The sequence below is a fragment of the Zosterops lateralis genome (assembly GCF_965231275.1).
Source record: "Zosterops lateralis genome assembly, chromosome: 11".
NCBI lineage: Eukaryota > Metazoa > Chordata > Aves > Passeriformes > Zosteropidae > Zosterops > Zosterops lateralis.
Genome location: NC_139771.1, coordinates 3,417,149 through 3,436,421, shown reverse-complemented (window position 1 = coordinate 3,436,421; position 19,273 = coordinate 3,417,149).

The window sequence follows — 19,273 nt, the reverse complement described above, 5'->3', positions numbered from 1 at the left end:
GGAAAGCTCTACTTTTTACATTAGTATTTGTATCAGTTTCCCTAAGTCTTAAGATACCATTCAGTACTTTGGCAACTTTCTGTGATCTTTTCATTCCACTGATACCAAAGAACTCCAGCAAGAAAAGAGAAATAATGGAGGGTTTAAAGTTTTGTGTGAAGGAGTGTACAGAAAGATGTCTCATTTGTTAAAAGATTACAGTTCAGAAATCTGTATAAAGCTGGGATGTTTGAACTGAATCATTACCTTTTTTCCTTCTGGCAATTAAATCTTTCATCTTCCACAAAGATTCTGTTTTATATTACTGAGCTCTGGAAAGGATCCCTCCCAAACTTACAAACACCCTCAAACTTGCAAACTGGAAAAGCATTTGAGCCTGAGAAGGGCCTTTTGGCTTGGAGAGTCTGTCTTTTTGGCTAAAGAGTAGAGCATTTAAAAATGGTGGTAGGGTAAGGTACAGGGAGAGTATTTGGGGAGCCCTCCCATGTTTACAGATTGATGCACCTTTCCAAGGTTCTTTTTGCTGGATTTTCTAACCTGGCTAACCTGACAGAAGGTTGATCACCACCTAAATTAACCCTTCTAGAATTCCATGGATGTGCACTCCACTGGAGCTGTGCTTCAGCCCCACTGGGATCTGGGAATAAAGCACAACTTTTGTTGCTTCAGGAATGACAGAGCAGCATAAAACTGCTGGGCTGTAGGTGCAATTCCCAGCCCTGTCAGAAAGACTGGGAGAGGGGAAACTGCAAATATTTGGTGAAAAGGCAGAGGTGGTATTGGGGATAATCTTCAATGATTAGACTATTTTCTTTTATTAGCTCAATTTGCTGAAGTCAGAACAGTCTCTGACCTGTGTGATGTCAGTTTTATGGATAAAGATGTGCTGACCTCATACACATTATTCCCAGTTTTTTACAAAACTGATAGTTTAGTACATTATTTTTTTTTTCTGGGAAAGTAAGAGCTTTCCACTTGTGGAAAAACCACTAAATTTAAATGAAAGATTTCATAATGGGGTTGATCTGTTAATTTTGTAGATTGCTGCAAAGTTGACGTAGTCTTCAAAAAGTGTTTGAATCCAAAAGCTGAATCAGGATCCAGATCTGACTTTACCTCTGCTTATGCTGCTGGCTGAAACAAATTTACTGTAGTTTTCTTTTGAAGGTGAATGTGAAAGATAGAAAAAGCCAATGAAAAGAACTAAAAATGTGATTCAGAATCTTGGAGTTTTATTTTATAGTTTTGGCTCATTGTTATGCTCTTTATATCTTCTCCTTATCTTGAGTTACACAAAAAATAGTCTTATCTTTTGTGCTTGAAAACAGAAACCTTGACTTGTCTTTTGGGTTGTCTGGGCTAATTCCATATGAAACTCTTTCTAAAGAAAAAAATCAATTCAAATGTCCAACAATTTTTGCATAGAAGAGCCTAACATGTAGAAATATTTTTCATCTCACTCATATCCCCTCCCTTATAATTTTGTCTTGTGTTGTTTGCAGTCTCTGCTGTGGGTTTTTCTATTAAAAACTGTTGCCTGGAAACTTGGAGCTTGATATAATTCTTCTTTTCCCCCAACTTCAGTTTGACAGTAAACTGGGACTTGGAACATTTTGTAATATGGCTTCATTATAAAATCCTAAAAACATCCTCTCTCATTTTCTGTCATTGCTGAAGAAAATTTTTGCTATTCCTTGGTACGTAACACCATAAGGGTAGTTTGTAATTCTGGATTTTGAGGGAGGTTTCTCTCAGTTCATGAACAATAAGTGTTCAGCTATCCAGAAAATACACTTACACTCTGCTTTTCCATGCATATTGTTGTGTAAGTAAAATTATATCAGGTAGTAATTTAGTGTCTAATTTCTAAAAGCCATTAAAAGCTCTTTGGAAACTTGTGGAATTTTCACTGCTATAAAACAAAGCTCCTGAAAGCCTGGCTTGGTGATTTCCATTAGATAACCACTTCTTTTAGTACGTGGTCAATGTGGTTAATGACTGGTGTTTAAGAGCATGAATGAATTTGACTGATCACTGCAAGAATAAGCAGCTTGCCTAAATTGATATGTTTCAATCAGCTTTTGCTGCAGAGATGTGAGTGCCACATCGCCCTTCACGCTCCCTTCTCCTCTTTAATTGTTCTCACAATACCTCACGCAGTGGGACAGACATTGTAAATAGCATTTAGGGTTTAAATTATCATCTGCAGTTCCATACAGGTGGGAATGTTAAGTGCAAGGGTGAAACTGAGCAGAGTGAAGTGGTGCATAGGAATAAGGAGATGACGTTAGACAAATCTGTAACTAACCTTTTCTTCTGGATCAGAACAGAGTGTCAGCACTTCTTGTCTCTCTGAAGGGATTGATCGTGATCCCTTGTGCTGTCCTTTGAGAACTTGGGTGCTCAAAGCCTGCTGAAGGGGGTCTGGAGATGGGCATTGCCAGGACTATGGTTTAGAAATGCTTAACCTGGAGATAGAGACACACCTTTGCCTACAAGCCCAAGTTCTCTGTCGATAATAAAAAGAAAAGAACCCTCTGTACTTTTCTCATTTTGTTTTTCAAGCTACTGATCTTCTCCTAAAAATATTTTACTCTTAAATAATTTTTCTAAGAAACATCAAGCAATTGGAAGCATTATATCTGAATGAGGCATAAAACAGGTTTGAAACCAAGCACTGGGATCGGTTTAGGGGATTTTGTGCTCTGTGTTTTCCCCATTTCCTGGACTTCTGAGCTGCTTTTTTGTTTCCAGTGTAGATATGAGGATTCTGTCCAGGTTGAAACCTGTAAGGGCTGAAATTTTGAGGAATGATTCAGAGATGCTGGCATGAAAATATAGTATATGTAATTAATAGTTTTATTGAGAGAGCATCTCCTGAAATGCCCTACCCTATTTTCTTCTGTTTTTTGTCAGTGACATTGGTATTTTTTTTTTTAGTTCTGAACACTTAAGAATAGGAATCTGCATGCTTTTGGTGGGGTTTTTTCCCACTGTCTTGGTTTGAAAAGACAGGTGTCTTCTAAGGAAGGTGGGAGCCTCCCTTGAAACATAAAATGTAAACCCCCTCCCTCCAAATTATTATAATTTTGAAATTAAGAGCCTCTCAGGCAAAGATGTGGGGATAGAAATAACAGTTCTTTATCAGGAAAATTAAAATAAAAATGCAATTGTAAAAAAACAAAACTAAACCAAAACAAATCAACCAACCAAAAACCCAAGAAAAACCACAACCACTGACAGAGTCAGAATATAGCCTGACACCCTGTTGGTCAGAGTGTTGGTGTCAGTCCAGTTAAGTTCCCCTGCAGTGACAGATGTGGACCTGTTGGAGCAGAGATGATCCTGTAGAAGGGTGGAGTTTCCCTCTGAAAGTCCAGTGGTGGTGAAATGGGTCTGGTCTCCCTCTGTGAATCCAGTGCAAACAGGCTGTGCTGCTGTTCTGAATCTCAGGTTTGATCCAGGTGGGAATGCTGGGCTCCTCCCCCGGGATGATGGAATTGTATCAGCCCTGCAGTGAGCCTGGATGGCCCATGGACAGCAGAGATCCCCTGGAGGGAGGGTGGGTGGTGGAAGAGATAAAGAACACTGCCCCAGCTGGTTTAACAGCTGCTCATTAACAGAGGATATCCCCTTGCCCTGGAAAAGAGATAAAAAAACACTGCTTCACCTGGTTTCATCAGGTGGTGATGGAATACATACCTCTGGTTACATCTTGCATTGCAATCTAAGACACCCCCAAAACTTTACACAGCATCAGTATTTTGGTACATTACAAACCAATTGGTTTTGTATTATACAAAAACCCCACAAGGTTAACAAAGCCAGTGGTATTAGATGGGACACTTATTTAACTTATTTGGAGTTTTACAAAAATTGTTGAGTTTGCCAGTTTCTCATACAACAGGAAACTCAGCTTGGTGACTCAGCTTTCACATTAACTGCTTTATTTAGATTTTCAGCCCCTTTGTTGTGGTTTGAAAGCAAAATGAGTGAGAGGCTCCAAGTCAGAGATACAATTTAATAAGAAGAAAGGTAAAAAGGTAAAAATAAAATAAATGCAATAACACAAAGGACCACTGACACAGTCAGAATACAACCTGAGCAGGATGGTGGGAGCAGTCCAGGTGAGGTGCTCTTCCTGAAGCAGTGATCCTGTAGAAAGGCCTGGTAGCTCTGCTCCTCTGGGAATCCAGTGGGTAAGGGCTGCTTGTACTGTCCCAAATCCCAGATTATATCCAGGAGAGAATGCTTGGCTCCTCCCCTTGGGTGGAGCATCTCACAATGGGATGATGAGTGTGAAGTGGGTCCTTGATGGCCCATTAAACAGAGTTTAATTAAACTCCAGGAGTTATCTGTGAGTCATGGGCAAGGCGTTGATGGGCCATTAGCAGAAGACAGCCCTACACTAGAGCGCTGCCCCACTTGGTTTCAGCAGTTCATGAAGACGGTGATAGAATAAATACTTTGTGTACGTCCCACACTACAACCCAGGACACCCTTGTAACTTGAACCATTAACTCTGAGCAGTGCTGCAGTTACTGTTAAGGTTTAATCAGATTTCCTAATCTTAAAATATTCTGTGTAACTCTGCAGAGCTCTCATTTTTAGGAAGTTTGTTAGAGTTAAGTGCACTAACATTTTGTGATTTCCACTATCAGTATCACTCATCTTTGAGGCTTTCCTGCCAACCAGGTTAAATGTCATTCCACCATGATTACTCACGATTTCTATCATTAATATTGAAATGATTTATGAAATCTTGAAATACTTTATTTTACTTGATACAAATTGTATCTTAGATCTGTCTCTTTAGTGCTTATATTCTTTGTATCTTCTGGCTTGGTTTTTAAAGATCTGAGTGAACATATGACACATGTGAAAAAAGGCAATAGAAATACAGAGAAGCAGATATGCAGAACTGATAAAAGAAATCCATTATTAACTATGATGCAGTCTTTAAAACTTTCTTGTTACCTGCTCTTACTGATATCCACTTTTCCATGTAGAAGTGAAGTCCAGCAGCAGTCCTTACTCAGGGTATCATGTTTCCCATAATTTGGTTGCACTTCATTGATCCTGTTTGTTTGTACCACTTTAAATCTTACCCCAGTCTCCCAAAAATGCACTTTATCACACAAGATCATAGGCTTCAGATAAAACAGCAGCACCAAAGCTACTTGAGGGTAGAAGGGGCTTGACCAGACTGTTCAACAACCTGCACCAATTTCCAGGAGCAACTGGACACAGAAAAGCAAGCACAGCCTGTGGTGGGCAATGTGCAGGTATGAAGGACTGTTCCCCCTCCGCATAGGGGTTAAATCACCACTAGCTTGCCTTGTAATAGAAGGTTATAATTTTAATTATTTTTTCATCTGTTTGAAGTAATGCACTGTTCCCCTCGTGCGTGAGGAACTGACAAAGGGGATCCTGCTTGTCAAGTGTTTCTAAAAGAGCTGAAAACTCAAAATTGCTGTGAAGCATGACCAGGAGTAAATTAAAAAAAATTATCCTGTAAATCTACAATGATTTTCACTCTGGGTAATCCACTGTGTGAAACATTGCCATTGGGTTTTAGTTTGCAACCTTAGAGAAGTATTTGACATTTACTCAGATAAAGGAGGGAGTATAAATTAATTAAAAAAAATAATTCCCAGCAGTTTTGGAAGGAAGACAAGTCCTTTTCAACTCCTTTCAGTCTTTTCTTAAAGTGAATGTTCACATTAGCTGATTTTTCAGTGTTAATTAGATGTAGCATTTAACATGTCTTTAATTCTTTGTTAACCAGAAGTTGATTGCAATAAATACTACCACAAATAGTGCTTTTTTTGTGCAAAAAAGTGCTTTTTTGCACAATAGTGCTTTTGCACAATAAATACTACCACAAACTGCTTTTTTGCGGACTCTTTCCAGCATTGTGGTGCAGGTCTGTGAGGTTGCAGGGAAGTTAAATAGTTTGCAACAGCACTGGACAGGAACTACAAAATAAGTCCCTGCTTAAAGTCTTTCTCCCGTCAGCTTCCAAATTTAATTATGATGAAATTTGGGAAAGTACTAAGAGTTGTTATCTGATGTGTATGTGCAGGAGATAAAGTGTGTATTCAATAATAACACACTCTTCAGAATCTGATCTTTGGTCTGTTAACATGCTGAACATGCCTTTTTTTTTTAGAGCAGTGATTTATAGTCCAGCATAACTATGCAGAATCACTTCATTATATTTGAATAATGAAAAGAGTGCCATCAAGATGACATGTCTCAGGGGAGCTTTCTGAGGCAATACTTTAAACAAATGACTTTTTAGATAAATTTATTATGAAGTGTGATGAAAGGCATTTTTCTTGGCAGTCACATCTTGCAAAATCAATGAGGTTTGTTGTGCTGTTGTGTTGGGGTGGGTTGGTGGGTTTTTTTTGATCTCTTACATAAGTAAAGGCTGAGTCCATAGGAACAATGGTTGGTGTTTTGCTGGCACCATGGAAAGGAGACACAGTGTTGTAATGGGCAGATGTAATTCTGTCTGATCCTGTCTGCTAAATATTTGTGGGCCAAACTTACAACCCAATCAGTGGAAAGTTTATTAGTTACTTTAAAAAATAATTTTTATAGGTCTCCATGAGCACTCATTCTATTTTATTGTGCAAATATGTGGTTTTATGAAGTTAAAAAAAACATGACAGAATTTGACCAACATTTATTTTGTTAAAGGAGTACTCAGCCTTTTCACTGGCAATTTGTTAAACTGTGTCATGAAAAGTTTACAAAACCACCCAGAAAAAACCAATATTATTATTTGTATAATATTAGAAATACCATTTTCATTCCTCTGGCATGTTTAGCATCCTTGAACCTCTTATTTCAATACCTAACATTTAATTACTAGTGAGAAATAAACTGCGCTTTCTCAAATCTCTTCATTGGTTTTGTAATCAAAGTAATCATTCAGGACAAATATGTGTTGAATGAAGATACCTCAGGCTGTTTCTTGGAGATCTCCATTTTGAGCTGTTTTTTCCACTTTCATGAAGTTATTCGAACATGTTTTTCTGTCTTGAGGTGACCCTTTCTTGGCCCTTTTTAAATATAATATCTGTTCAGGAGTAGAATATGCTTGGAAAGAGACTGATATTTTTAAGAAGTGGGTTGTGTCTATACAACACATTGAAAATTCGCTGGCCCTTTTCTCTTTCATAACTGCAGAAGTTTTCGTGCTCCAATCCACATATCATTTCCTGAAATGTATTAACAAACAGGACAGCAAAAGGATTTTGGTTGCAACTCAGTACACCTGGATTATTTACCTGAAACAACCACTGAGTGTCCTTTAATCACTTCTTTTCTGTACCTTGAAAATGGGATATTTCCCACTTCTTGTAAAGAGCATTGAGATCTAAAACTCAAAGTGCCATGGAATTGTTATGGATTACAAATGTTCTCCAGAGATTAAAAAAGGGAGGTACAAAAGATTCTGGGAGAATGAACTTACTTCTAGAGCTGAGCTGACTTTTCTCTCAGTGATGAAAATTTGCACCTCAGGATTTGGTGGCTGTCAGCCAGTGCCCAGTGAGAGCAGATCCTGCTGCTGGAGCTCCTGCAGGGAGAAGAGAGGAGGACACCACTGTCTGCCCTTTTAAATGCTCCTTGATCCTCCTCCCTCAGACAGATTTCACCCCATCCCTGAATGGAGCCTGTAAACAAATCCTGTATGATCAGAGAGAAAAACCTAATTGTCTTCTCTTCTGGCAAGATTGTTTACAAGTTCAGTTTAAAATTTTTCAAAACTGATTTTAGCAATAGAGAGTCCTAAGAATTTTCTCCCTCTTTAAGGAATAAATCTTACATAAAATTTTAACTCAGTAACAACTCCTGTTAGGAAGTTGAATAGCAAGTTGCAATGAGGCTGGACTCACTGAACCTTAAGTAAACAGATATTCTATCAGTCCCTGTGTTTGAGCATTCTGTATCTTGTTGCATTAACTAAGAAAATATTCAGTCATGAGGGAAAAGTAACTGTAGTCAGTTTTCCTTTTTTGAATTCCAGTTTTTCCTACAGCAAATGCAAATCTGGCCAGGCCTAATTCCTCCTAGATGGGTTAATTGATTCTGCAGTCACCGAGTGTGTGACCTGACTTCTGGTTCACCGAGTCACTGAGTGTGGGATCGAGGTGATGCTTTTATTTCTGTTCCATTTGGTGAGTGCATTTTGATCAGAGTTGTGAAAGATGTGAACTGGAGGTGTTAGGAGGGAAACCTGCCCTTCACCTCGGGCAGGTCCAGCGCCAAAGTGTGCAGGGGCTGTGCAAACACGGGGTCTGCAAGATGAGCCCGCCCTTCACTTGTGTGTTGGACTTTATATTGAACTGATTAATAATTTGATTTTTGACATCTCAGTAATTACTGCCAGCAAAAACTAGTCATTTTAATGGTAGCAATATACTGCCAAGCACATTTAACTTTGACAGAAACTTCAAATGACTTTGCCTCAGCTGCTTGCCTGTTCTTTGTGGGCACTTTTACAATCGACTGAGGACTTGTACAGAAGTCTTTGGTAAAAGCCGTTTGCTCCCAGCCACTTCATTGCCTCCATCAGGCCAGGGTGTGATTTCAAGAGCTTGTTAATCCCACCTGGAACTAACCTTTTTCAGGCCAAACACACACCAAGGGACGTGCATGGTCTGATTTCTGTTGAGCCTGATTTCCTCTAAAGCGTGATGACCCTTCAAAAGCTGCTGTGATGATCTGAAATGACCCCAAAGGGAGACTTTGCCTCCCCAGAAAAACCACACTGTTTAGCAGCAGCTTTTCTCCCATCCCTACAAGTGTTATTATTGCCCTCCCTGTGTGTTTGCTGCCTGCAAAGGGCCCTGGCAGTGTCACACAGGACAGGTGGAGGTGCCTTTTGTTACCTGCCTGAAACATCAGCTCCCAGTTCTGATGAAATCCTTGTCAGGCACAGTGCAGAACTCAGAGGAGCACTTCCCTTGGTGCTGCCTGTAGCACTCACAAGCTTCTGGTTTGTCATTTTGGTGACAGTTTGGAGCTTTTCAGTGCTTTGGTAGCCAACACTGAAAAATCTCTCCTCCATAAAGGCAGATTTTTTTCTGGACAAGCAAAGTGCTTCTAAAGAGGCTGGAGCTGCTGTCCATTCAGATCAGGCACTTCCGTACAGAGGACTTGGTTAAGGAAAGAGGAAAAGTTAACTTATGAGTTAATAGAAGTACTTCTGTGGGTTTGGAGGGAGAGCACAGAGTTTAAAAGAACAGCTGAAAGACTGATAATCCTGATGACTGGCCCCCAAAGTATCAGGAACATATTTAATGAACAAATAATAAATGTAAGTTCTTCTTTTCTTTCTGCTCACAGATCTGTTTGCTAACATTTAAATTGTGAAAATATCACTAGCCAAATTAATTGTAATGTAATAATGGATTTCTGAAACCATTAACACACAGCTGTCAGTAATTTACTTCAGCTGTATTCAGTTTACAGGACTTTGAGCTCCATTGCTCAGATTGGATAAAGAATTGCCAAAGTTTCTGTTGTGGATACTCCTGTACACTTAGAGGTGCCTGAGATTGTGCTGATTGGTAAAGTTCACAACTTGCTCAGCCCACTCTAAAGGCTGTTTTTGAGGTATCATCTTCCTCCTTCCTGTTCCTGATTGTCCCTGACCCTGCAGCTCTTATTGGCAAGGGACTACACACCTGTGGTAACTCCAGTTAATGAGAATTTCCAGTCTCCATTCAGTTCAGGATCAGATAGAAAGTGTTTCCATATCACCCAGAGAATAAAGCCAAGGGAATTCTCACAGTAGTCAGAGACACTGACACCTGTGAGAGTTAATTTTTAAGGTATCCAAGAGCAATCAGCATTAAATTGTTAATAATGTCTTTTGGAGTGTTTGAGGCCATGTAAATTCTACTGATTTTGCAGTTAGCTGGGGTTATTTGGGAATATCTGATATGAGGAATATGATGACTGCAGCTTGGATGGAAATACAGGATAGAATGTGGAAGGATTCATTTGGGCCTTTTTATTTTATTTAAATATTAAAACATTCTTTCCACACTTCTGTGCCCTCCAGAATAGGTTAAAGGGAGAATTTTGTGCATTTTGTTTGATGCAAGTTCTCACTTTCAACATTTAAGTTTGTTTTCATAGTTTTTTGGACAAGAGAGCTGCAGTTTTCCCCAGTTCGTTCATTTAGGAATTCACTTAGGAATTGAAAGGAGTTGAGGATTTTGTTGTGCCAAACACATATTTCCTCTGTTGTACTTATTTGAGGCTGGCTGAGTTTCTGTTTTGTTTTGTTTGTTGTTTTTGTTTGGGTTTTTTTTGGTTTCATTATTATTGTGGTGTTAGGGTTTGTGGTTTTTTGTGTGTGCGTGTTTGTTTGTTTGTTTGTTTGTAGAGGTTCAATTGTGATTTTGGAAAAGAATTGCTAAATAGCTCTTTAGAATGAGGCAGGTGCCTTGCCTGTGCTCCTCCAGTAGGTTAGTGCTGCTAAATTACAATTACACTGCAGCAGCACTAAATCCTTCATAGTGCTTGTCATTCTGTGGAAGATTGATTTAAAGACATGACTACAGACTCAGATCCAGCAATATATGCAGTTCAGATTTCTGCAGAATGTTTCTTATGCATTCAGGATGTTTTTCAGCCACAATGCGCCCAACATGAGGCTGGCAGCAGATTAACCTTGGTGGTTTAGATTGTATAAGGCAGGGATTACAGCTACATGTGTTTGCTGCTCAGGTAGCTGATGGAAAGAAGTTGATGTTCTGAAGCCACAGGATTATGTCTGGTTAATGTTTGATCCTGTAGTAAAATGCCTGCCCAGACCCCCATTCTTCTTGGCTTAAAAATGTCAATATTATTTGGGTGATGTTAAACAGCATAAGGAAAAGCAGTGGAAAGAATTCTGCCTGTTGGGGCTTCCAGCTAAGCCACTGTTTAGCAGCTGTTCACATACAAATGAGGGAATGTTGTGAGGTTCTCCTGGCTCTGCTTTTCTTTGGGTCTTCAGCTTTCTTTTGTGGAGAGAAGGTGAAATAAAGGGGAGAGGGAAAAATAGGACACTGTGGATATAGTTGAAAATTCAACTGCAATGGAGTTGAATTGTGCCAGAGAGGGTGATGGAAGCTGGGACTATTTTAATTTCAGCATCAGGGTTCTGTTCTGTAGATGCTCAGGAAGGAGCACAAGGATGGCTCTCCTTGGTTGCTGTTTCCTTGTGGGCATTTCCAAGCTCTCTGTAAATAACCTGCTGGTTCCAGCTGTGGATGATTTGGAGCAGCTCTTGGTCACCAATGTTTGGGAGCTTCAGGAGACACCTTCCCTGTGATGGGATGAGGGGAAGGTGTGCCAAGGGGAGGAGCAGGTTTGCTTAACCCGAAAAATCTGTCAGAGGAACTATAATACAACCAGGTATCCAAAAGTGTCCCAAAGGCCACCACCAGATCATGAGGAGTTCCTGAGCAATGCCAGCCTGGCTTGGTTTTAATCCTCTGGGAACTGATAAACAGCCTTGGTGTAGCCATCCATCCATTCTTCTGTGAATATACAGTTGTGTACTCACCCTGCAGAGGTGGTTTTGTTTTTGTGCTCCTAAAGATTTGCAGCTAAGTAAAACAGCTGTGTGAGAGAACCTGAACCCTCACACCTGTAAAGATAACCCTTGGTGCTGACAGCTGCCAAGTAATGCAAACACGGATTTCATATGGGAAAAAAACTGTCAAAAAGCCCTCAGTATTTAATCTGGCCTTGTTATTGCTATGATGTGTGGCAAGAGGGTTACCTGAAATAGTTTGGAAAATGTAATCTGTCTTCTGCTATCAAGTAAATAGAATGTGCTCCAAATTACAAGAAGCCTAAATTCAGTTTTAGCCACTGGCCAAAGAGCCACCTGTGACTCTGTGAATGAATCCCAGGCAGGCCTAGGGATTCACTAAGTCATGGAGATACACAGAACTTTGCTTCAGGAACTTCTCAATGGGATTTGGTTTTTAACCAGCCCCTTGTCTTGCAGATAGATCTTGATTTTCTATTTTACTCAGGAAGACATATGGAAAATTTATGAAATGAAAGAGAATAAAGTGAGGTTTGGGAATATATTAATTGAACAAAAGCTTTAGTTCATAGAATCCTAATGTCAGTAAAGCCATGTGAGGTGCAGGCTGAGGTAATTTGCTCTAAAGTGTTTTTCTGGGTGTGACTTTGTATCCTAGCGTGCTTGTAACCCCATGAGATTGTTTGCTGCTATGAATTACTAAACTTATAAGGCTGCTTGAGCAGCATCTGTATGTGGGAGTGAAAATGAGCTATTTAAAACATTGAAAATATGAATGTCTGAAATTAGAATTAGTCACACTCTTTTTGGTTAGATTTGCAAGTCTCCCACTCAGAGAACTGTTAAATACTTCTAATTCTTTAGTCGTCCTTTAAATTACGTCTGTTACTATGTAATTTTTCTAAGTCTTCATTATTCATTAATAATTTTGTTAGGGATTAACATATTTTAGGTATTGGAGTGTTTGAATTGATTTAATACTCGTTTCCTTTACAGCTGTTGGTTCAGGTGACTTGCAGCTCTGCAGGTTTGTTGGTTTTGGCTTCTCAGCTCAGCAGTTGCCATGATGTGAAGATGCTGTGTAGTCAGCAATTTGAAGAAGAGATTCACTTTTAGTGTCCTCATTTGGATGACCAGAAATCCCAGTAACTTTATGAATGTAGGCTCACATATCTTAGGGTGGTATTTGCCTTATAAAAACTTAAAGGATTAACACTATGCAAGCATTTAAGAAGCTCAAGGAAGCCTTATGTGTTAATATTGGCATATTCTGAGGGTTTTACCTGCTTTTTTTTTTTTTTCTTTATACCTTATGATAGTGTGAGGAAAAAGCTGAAAGCCTCAATCTTTGCAGCAGATCCAATGGAATGGGATTCTGCAGGGAGGTGCCATGGTAACTGGAGTCACTGAGACAGTTGGTGTCAATCTGTTTATTGGAGAGTGCTATATTTAGACTTTGGTTTATCCCAGTATGAACAGCAAATGGAAAGTTTGTTTGGTGGTCTCATTTCTTACCCTTTAGAAGTCAGAAATGTGAGGTGACACAGAACACAGGATTGCACTGCCTTTGCTATTCTACATGTGGAGAATTGGTCCCTGGAAACCAGGGCTGTCCTTTGGGGCACTTTCCCCCTCTTGCAGAACCTGTGGCACCCCTGCAGCAGCTGCATTCTCTATGCTGTCCAGTTAATGATAGCCTGCCTGTCTGCAGGGAATTTAGCTCCTGGCATAAGTAGAGGACATTTGCTCTGTGACCTTCCAGCTGGGGAAATACCAGGAAGGTCTTTTCCGTGGGAAACTCTGTGATTGGAATATGTCAGAAAAGTGGAGTGTAGTGGGAAGACATCCAACCTTTTCTCAGAAATGGTGAACAGAGTCATTATGCAGGCTGTGAACTCTGGGCAGGGCAATAGATCCTGCTGGCAGTGATTTTCACAAAAACTGGTGGGCTTCTCTTTCTACCTCTACAAGAACTTTTTAAATGCCAGAATAGGAAGCGAAGTCTCATCACCAAGGTTTCATTGTGGATGCTTTAATGCAGCTCTCTGTACACTGATGCATGACCACAAATTAAAATGCAGTTCTTGCCCAAATATACAGAGGGGCATTGCAAGGCAGTACTTGTTACTTTGCTCGTTTAAAATTCAGCCACTACACTCAGACTTCATTAAGACAAGATAGTGCTGCCTTCAGAAGGAAATAACCACTCTTGGAGAGTTTGAAATCCTTTATGAATTAAATGAGCAAACCAGGGCCCATCAGAACTCTTTTAAACTACTGAGAAACTTGTGAAGTCACTAAACCAGCACAGCTTGGGTAGGAACAGCTCAGGTGTGAGCTCAGCTCAGAACAGGAGACTGCCATCCTCTCCTGCAGGTAGGGAGACATAAAGAAGCACAGTGAGGAGAACCTGAGAAATCGGAAGGAAATATTAAATCAATAATAGGGGAAAAACCTTAACAAAGTGATTATCTAGATAGAAAGTTGGTCTCAAAAGACCTGAGGCTTGACACATGAAAAATTAATGGGAGAAAGCAGCAGCAAATAGTTTTCTAGGAGTGATGTTGGAGAGAGGATGGATAAGATATTTACCAAGCATTTAATTAGGTTATGTCCAACAGCATTATGAAGTAGGTGAATGTGTGGATTGATTCATCTGGTTAGAGATTTTGTAAATAAAGAAGGATAATTCAGCTGAAACAAAACAGAGTGGTTGGGTAGGAAGATTTCAAAACCTGTAAAAAAACATTCTGGATCAGAATATTGATAATAAATCTCATTTCTAGTGCTCATTTTCTACACTGATATTTATACTTTGCAGCCAAAAAAAAAAAAAAAATCTAAGTTTGCAATGCAATAACCTGTCAAAAGGACCCAAAGTCTATTTAATCTCAGAGAAATAGGAAGCTGTTCTGAATAGCTGCTTTATTTTCTTCTTTGGGTTTTTTTTTGTACAAGTTAACATAAACCACAGTCGTTTATCTGATTACATCTATGGCCTTGAATTTGTTTCTGTGTTGTACTGTATATCTCTGCTTTACAGGTTCAATTGAACTTTCAGTGTTTTACAGCCTTCTGCCAGTTTTCCAGTCTTCAGAGAACAAGGAAAATTTCTGATAATGGTTTCACATTGAGCTTGCAGACCTTAATAATAAATATTTTGGGTTGATATTACCTGAAACTACCAGTTAGATTATACCAGCAGCCAGCTGCTTTCTGTGCAGTGGAGCTGTGTGATTAAGGCTCACTGAATTTAAGGCTGCAAGGAGCTGGTGAGTGTTTGTACCACTGCAACCTGTAGTTTTCACTGCAGTGCAAGTGTGTTAATTGTTTTACAGAGTGTAAGGAATGAAATGTTTCTCAGATGCAGTGCACCTGGCGAGGAAAGTATAAAAAAGAACAGTTATTGTTCCTACTTTTAGTGAAACAAAGCAGATCAATCCCTACTGTGATTGATAGGCTACTTTATGTAGTGGCACCTACTAATTCAGGAATAGAGGCTGTGGGAGTGAATTAGGAAATAAACAAGTCTATGCATGTGACATTTCATTTTTAGATTGCTGTGGAAAAAGATGTGGAAGCTGCTCACAAGTGCATTGATTCTGCTTGTGCAGCAGCCTATTTCATAGCAACACTGGTATATAAAGTTTCTGGAACTCATCCTGCATAACAGACACACCAAAGCAGATGCTTTTTTTTCTCTTAACTACTCTAGAAGAAAGTAGATCCCTTTAGTTGAGATGCAGATACTGCTGGGTTAAATCTTGATTGTTTTAGATAATATGTAAAGGTCATTGAGCTTTGTGTAATATCTGAACATACAGAACAAACACATTCGCCTTCACTCTTGCAAAAATTGAAGAAATTTGCAGCCTTGGGTCTATGTTTGCCATGTCCCAAGGTGCTTGACATCTTGAATTTACTTGCTGGTTATGATCTTTTTTTCCCCCCTGTGCTGCCCCCTCTTAGTCTGTCCTAGAAACAGAATTCCAGCCAGAGATGGACAAAGTGAAATTGAAGTGGAGAAGAGTCTTGAGTCACAAGAGTAAGTTCACTTCAGTGAACAACTGAGCAAGCAACATAAAACCATTTTCTTGTACAAGTGCACAGTGCCAAAAATCCCTGCTGGGTCTTGGTCCTAATTTGTTGCTGGGATAATGAGTTTTGAAGGTTTATGGACTTGGCCCATGTGCTGTTATCATCTGCAGGAGAACCACAGGACCAACAGATTTCAGGGGGCTGCAGTGCTCCAGGATCCTGCCTGTGCCTTTCATCAGGACCCTCATTCTGAGCTGTGTCTGTGCTGGGGCATTGCTCTGAGCTGGAGAGATCCCTGATTTCTATGGTACCAAGCAAAGGGTGTAGAATTTTTGTGCCTTGAAATGCTGCTGGAATTTTGGAGCCCAGATGAAAACTTTTAATATCTCCCAAGATACAAAGCTCCTGTTCATGCTATTGAAAAATCTTCTGTTAACAGCAGCTGTGAGTAACAGGCATCACTTCTCTGCAGTACCTCAAAGCACATTAGCAAGTAATTAGAAAAATTGTTGCAGGATTCAAGAAAAAAAGGCTACTGGTACAGTAGTTGGAGATGTGTCACAATAGGAAATCTCTTTGTCCACCTGCTCAAGTGTGACAAGAAAATGTATTTTAAATTCATATGTACTGTGGCGGCACTCAATGTCAAAGTGTTTAAAAACACATTAATGGTCTCTTGGATGTGACATATTTAGTAAGAATTAATAATAATAAAAACTTGGATGTAACGGTTTTTAGACACCACATAAGGTGGCTAAATCAAGCAAGAAAACTCCTTAGAAGATAAGAAGATAAGTTTTCTTTCACTTTTGAATGAGCTTTTTCCTTTGTTCTCCAGTTCTGCCTTTTGTTAGCCATTATTGCTGCCTTCCTGAACATGAGAGGAGCAGTGAAATCTATCAGGAATATCAGAAGGGTGGCACAATGCAGCTATCACCAGCCACCACATCCTTCAGTATTTGTCTTCTGTGTTGTGACAGAACAAAACTTGTTCTCTCTTCAGAACAGCTAAAATTTTTAACCCTATTTTGCCTTGTAGCTAACTGATCAGTGTCCCATATCTCATTTAACATGGTAACAATTCTGTCCAATTAAACTGCAGTAGTATTTTGCACCATGTGAAAAATCCTTATGAATATTCTTTGGTATTTATAACGTTAGTCATGAGTTGATTTGATGCAAGAAGAAATGTAGTCTGTGATGCCCAGCTGTGGCAGAAACCACATCTGTATCTGCTAAAATGTAAGATGTATTGCTACAAATACATTTTGTTTCATGCAGAAATGCTAAGAGCTCTAGCTGCAGCAGACATAACCAAACTTCTTGTGACACACAGCCCTTGTAGAAGGGGAGACCTGGCAGTGAAATATTTAATATGTTCCAGCAGCAGTGGGTCAGAATATTCAGAGAGAATACAATGAGAGAATTAATCACGGTAATCTAATCTGCTCTTACACCTCAGCTCCCCGTGCATGCTGGTACCTCAGTAGCTTCTCTTGCTGCCCATCTTTGGCAGAGAGAGCACATCCACTTGGAAAATAAACTGCTGTAATTCCTTCTTCATTTTAGTCTCTTTACCTTGCCTTGGACATTATTGCCATCTCCCTTCACTAGATAGATCAGTGGGGTGTATCCTTTGGTGCCGTTGTTTGGTTTATGCTTCTCTTGCAGAGCGTGGACAATCACAGCTGGATGTGTGCTGGAGTTTTAAACATGATCCACATCCTTTGCAGCTCTCTGCAAGGTTACCTGTGTGACTGAATTCACACTGACCTGGCAGATAGCAGTATCTGTCACATACTCAATTACAGAAATAGGTTTGGGGGAAAATAATAGGATGCTGGTGTAAATTTCCAGGGGAATAAATCTTGAAGGAAGCACTCCAGGAGTAGATACGCAACACTTGGGGGAAAAAATTAGAACTCTCTTACCAGTTATAAACTTATTTTGCTAGGAAATAGTTCTAGGAAGTAAAAATAACTTTGGCATATTAGATTGAAGGGAGACATTCCTGTAAGTAAGTTTTATCTGGAGCAGAAGCTTGCTGGTGTTTGTGGCTTTAGGTTATGTTTCTTGCCCAAGTGGAGGAGATCCCCTCCTCAGTACTCAAGGTTATGAGAGGAGTTGTAAAACTACAACATGTGGGAGAATGATGCCCTGGGAGTGCAGAGCAAGGCTCATGAGGGGTTTGAGGGGGAATTTCAAGGCATGGTTAATGAGAGCCAGCACGCCCACCCTGCCCCGTGGACAACCCCCCTGCCCTGCGTGGGTGGATCTGGTAAAGTGCATCTCCTTCCCTGTGGAGTCACTGTTGGAGGAGGGAATCACTGCTGGAGATGGGCCAAGGTCTGCCTCCAAGTGTTCATGCATCTTCTCAGCTTTCATTGTTTCTCTAGTGATTGCTTCTGTATATACAAAATCTGACAAATAATTGTAGTTTGAAGGGCGTGCTTAATGGAGGGCCATAAAAGTGATTCACAGGGAACTGTAAACTGAACTATTACACTAAAGGATAAAAAGCTTCCTTAATGAGCTGTACAAGACAGTTATCGATGTATTTATGAAAACATTTCCAAGTACATGTTACCAGGGGAATTAAAAGATAAATATTTAAAGATCGGCTGACAGTTTTCACGTGTAGCAAAACTCCAGTTCCTCTATTAGGCAGTAAATTTATAAAAAGTATATATTTACATGATTTGTAACAAAAAAAAAAGAAACAAAACTTGCATAAAACCCTGGTGTTTTTCCTCTGTAATTGTGTTTTTCTATTCTGATGAAGAGATGAAGCATGAAGAAAATGAGCAGATGAGATTCAGAATATTAATAAGGTAAACCAACATTTTTTTCCATCCAAATAATTTATTAGCATCATTCACAGAACTGTATTTAAGAGGCTGAAACCTAACAACAGTTCAGAGTTTGATTAAGTTTCTTTTCATTCTATCATTGCTGTACACAATTAGGTTATTCAAGTGTGATCCTTAAATGTTCACAATATGATTCATAGCCTTGTTCTTCATACCCCAGAGAGAGAAAAATTGGTCTGTGGGTATGAATCTGATTAATATATGGATCAATGCATGCACTTTTAATGTTTATTATACACATGCACTCTTAGTTTGGATAAATTATTATCTCATTGTGTTACTTGCTCTTTTTAGATTTGCTGCGTTATTGTCTGAGCAAAACTTTGGAAGCATTTTAAGCATTCAGAGCTGGCACTTGATTTGGCACTACCTTTATTACTTTTATTGTTGAATGGATTAGTAATCAATAGGTGTTAAACAATATGATTTTTCCTATAGCTGCTGTGTTGTGCAGCTCTGACATAAAGAATGAAGATCTGGCTCATGCTTTCAAGTCAGTTTTAAAGTTGTTTTTTTTTAAGATTTACCTATTTCTTAGGTTTATTACACCACAGGGTTTATAGATGGAAGCCATCCTAGTGCCTGTGACTCCTTGAAAAGAAGGGTGAATGAGAAAAACAGGTGACAATGGAGCCAATCTATGCAAAACATTGTCACCAGCTTTGATCCTGCTCAGGGGAAAGGTACTGGCAGTGCTAAGCTGTAGTAGTAGGAATGTTTCAGTCATGGGGGTTTCTTCTACAGCATCAAGAAGGTTGTGGTGAAGCTGAATTTAGCCCCAGGTGATGATGCTCAC